Source organism: Papaver somniferum, unplaced genomic scaffold (assembly GCF_003573695.1).
Source record: "Papaver somniferum cultivar HN1 unplaced genomic scaffold, ASM357369v1 unplaced-scaffold_16, whole genome shotgun sequence".
Lineage (NCBI taxonomy): Eukaryota > Viridiplantae > Streptophyta > Magnoliopsida > Ranunculales > Papaveraceae > Papaver > Papaver somniferum.
Genome location: NW_020625486.1, coordinates 3,755,114 through 3,759,310, shown reverse-complemented (window position 1 = coordinate 3,759,310; position 4,197 = coordinate 3,755,114).

The window sequence follows — 4,197 nt, the reverse complement described above, 5'->3', positions numbered from 1 at the left end:
CAACATATTTTCCTATCGGTGTTGAGACGTGCAAATTACTCAACACAACTATTGTGTTGCTAGGCATGCTTCCTCAACACATTCTTCCTCTTGGTGTTGAAACGTGCAAATTCCTCAAAACCACTATTGTGTTGCTAGGAAAGCTTCCACAACACACTTTCCTCTTGGTGTTGAGACGTGCAAATTCCTCAACACCAACACTGTGTTGCTAGGCATGCTTCCTCAACATATTTTCCTATCGGTGTTGAGACGTGCAAATTACTCAACACAACTATTGTGTTGCTAGGCATGCTTCCTCAACACATTCTTCCTCTTGGTGTTGAGACGTGCAAATTCCTCAACACCACCACTGTGTTGATAGGCATGCTTCCTCAACATATTTTCTTCTTGGTGTTGAGACGTGCAAATTACTCAACACAACTACTGTTGCTAGGCATGCTTCCTCAATACATTCTTCCTCTTGGTATTGAGACGTGCAAATTCCTCAAGACAACTACTTTGTTACTGGGAATGCTTCCTCAACACATTCTTCCTATTGGTATTGAGACGTGGAAATTACTCAACACAACTACTGTGTTGCTAGGCATGCTTCCTCAACACATTCTTCCTCTTGGTGTTGAGACGTGCAAATTCCTCAACACCACCACTGTGTTGCTAGGCATGCTTCCTCAACATATTTTCCTCTTGGTGTTGAGACGTGCAAATTACTCAACACAACTACTGTGTTGCTAGGCATGCTTCCTCAATACATTCTTCCTCTTGTTGTTGAGACGTGCAAATTCCTCAACACAACTACTTTGTTGCTAGGCATGCTTCCTCAACACATTCTTCCTATTGGTGTTGAGACGTGCAAATTCCTCAACACCACTACTGTGTTGCTAGGCAAGCTTCCTCAACACATTTTCCTCTTGGTGTTGAGACGTTCAAATTCCTCAACACTCATTATTATGTTGCTAGGCATGATTCCTCAACACATTCTTCCTGTTGGTGTTGAGACGTGCAAATTCCTCAAAACCACTACTGTGTTGCTAGGAAAGCTTCCTCAAAAAAGTTTCCTCTTGGTGTTGAGACGTGAAAATTCCTCAACACCACCACTATGTTGCTAGGCATGCTTCCTCAACATATTCTCCTCTTGGTGTTGAGACGTGCAAATTCCTCAACACAACTACTGTGTTGCTAGGCATGCTTCCTAAACACATTCTTCCTCTTGGTGTTGAGACGTGCAAATTCCTCAACACCACTATTGTGTTGCTAGGCATGCTTCCTCAACACATCCTTCCTCTTAGTGTTGAGAGGTCTAAATTCCTCAACACTCATTACGGTGTTGCTAGGCATGCTTCCTCAACACATTCTTCCTCTTGGTGTTGTGACGTGCAAATTCCTCAACACCACCACTGTAATGTTAGGAAAGCTTCCTCAACATATTTTCCTCTTGGTGTTGAGACGTGCAAATTCCTCAACACAACTACTGTGTTGCTAGGCATGCTTCCTCAACACATTCTTCCTATCGGTGTTGAGACGTGCAAATTCCTCAACACCACTACTGTGTTGCTAGGCAAGTTTCCTCAACACATTCTTCCTCTTTGTGTTGAGACGTGCAAATTCCTCAAAACCACTACTGTGTTGCTAGGAAAGCTTCCTCAACACACTTTCCTATTGGTGTTGAGACGTGCAAATTCCTCAACACCACCACTGTGTTGCTAGGCATGCTACCTCAACATATTTTCCTCTCGGTGTTGAGACGTGCAAATTACTCAACACAACTAATGTGTTGCTAGGCATGCTTCCTCAACACATTCTTCCTCTTGGTGATGAGACGTGCAAATTCCTCAACACCACTACTGTGTTGCTAGGCATGCTTCCTCAACACATTTTCCTCCTGGTGTTGAGTCGTGCAAATTCCTCAACACTACTACTGTGTTGCTAGCCATGCTTCCTCAACACATCCTTCCTCTTAGTGTTGAGACGTCTAAATTCCTCAACTCTCATTATTGTGTTGCTAGGCATGCTTCCTCAACAAATTCTTCCTCTTGGTGTTGAGACGTGCAAATTCCTCAACACAACTACTGTGTTGCTAGGCATGCTTCCTCAACACATTCTTCCTATTGGTGTTGAGGCGTGCAAATTCCTCAACACCACTACTGTGTTGCTAGGCAAGCTTCCTCAACACATTTTCCTCTTGGTGTTGAGACGTTCAAATTCCTCAACACCACTACTGTGTTGCTAGGCATGCTTCCTAAACACATCCTTCCTCTTAGTGTTGAGAGGTCTAAATTCCTCAACACTCATTACTGTGTTGCTAGGCATGCTTCCTCAACACATTCTTCCTCTTGGTGTTGAGACGTACAAATTCTTCAAAACCACTATTGTGTTGCTAGGAAAGCTTCCTCAACACACTTTCCTCTTGGTGTTGAGACGTGCAAATTCCTCAACACCACCACTGTGTTGCTAGGCATGCTTCCTCAACATATTTTCCTGTTGGTGCTGAGACGTGCAAATTACTCAACACAACTACTGTGTTGCTAGGCATGCTTCCTCAATACATTCTTCCTCTTGGTGTTGAGACGTGCAAATTCCTCAACACAACTACTGTGTTGCTAGGCATGCTTCCTCAACACATTCTTCCTATTAGTGTTGAGACGTGCAAATTCCTCAACACCATTACTGTGTTGCTAGGCAAGCTTCCTCAACACATTTTCCTCTTGGTGTTGAGACGTTCAAATTCCTCAACACTCTTTATTATGTTGCTAGGTATGATTCCTCAACACATTCTTCCTGTTGGTGTTGAGACGTGCAAATTCCTCAAAAACACTACTGTGTTGCTAGGAAAGCTTCCTCAACACACTTTCCTCTTGGTGTTGAGACGTCAAAATTCCTCAACACCACCACTATGTTGCTAGGCATGCTTCCTCAAGATATTTTCCTCTTGGTGTTGAGACGTGCAAATTCCTCAACACAACTACTGTGTTGTTAGGCATGCTTCCTAAACACATTCTTCCTCTTGGTGTTGAGACGTGCAAATTCCTCAACACAACTACTGTGTTGCTAGGCATGCTTCCTAAACACGTTCTTCCTCTTGGTGTTGAGACGTGCAAATTCCTCAACACCACTACTGTGTTGCTAGGCATGCTTCCTCAACACATCCTTCCTCTTAGTGTTGAGAGGTCTAAATTCCTCAACACTCATTACGGTGTTGCTAGGCATGCTTCCTCAACACATTCTTCCTCTTGGTGTTGTGACATGCAAATTCCTCAACACCACCACTGTAATGTTAGGAAAGCTTCCTCAACATATTTTCCTCTTTGTGTTGAGACGTGCAAATTCCTCAAAACCACTACTGTGTTGCTAGGAAAGCTTCCTCAACACACTTTCCTCTTGGTGTTGAGACGTGCAAATTCCTCAACACCACCACTGTATTGCTTGGCATGCTTCCTCAACATATTTTCCTCTCGGTGTTGAGACGTGCAAATTACTCAACACAACAACTGTGTTGCTAGGCATGCTTCCTCAACACATTCTTCCTCTTGGTGTTAAGACGTGCAAATTCCTCAACACCACTACTGTGTTGCTAGGCATGCTTTCTCAACACATTTTCCTCATGGTGTTGAGACGTGCAAATTCCTCAACACCACTACTGTGTTGCTAGGAATGTTTCCTCAACACATCCTTCCTCTTAGTGTTGAGTGGTCTAAATTCCTCAACACTCATTACGGTGTTGCTAGGCATGCTTCCTCAACACATTTTTCCTCTTGGTGTTGAGACGTGCAAATTCCTCAACACCACCACTGTAAAGTTAGGAAAGCTTCCTCAACATATTTTCCTCTAGGTGTTGAGGCGTGCAAATTCCTCAACACAACTACTGTGTTGCTAGGCATGTTTCCTCAACACATTTTTCCTATCGGTGTTGAGACGTGCAAATTCCTCAACACCACTACTGTGTTGCTAGGCAAGTTTCCTCAACACATTTTTCCTCTTTGTGTTGAGACGTGCAAATTCCTCAAAACCACTACTGTGTTGCTAGGAAATCTTCCTCAACACACTTTCCTCTTGGTGTTGAGACGTGCAAATTCCTCAACACCACCACTGTGTTGCTAGGCATGCTTCCTCAACATATTTTCCTCTCGGTGTTGAGACGTGCAAATTACTCAACACAACTACTGTGTTGCTAGGCATGCTTCCTCAACACATTCTTCCTCT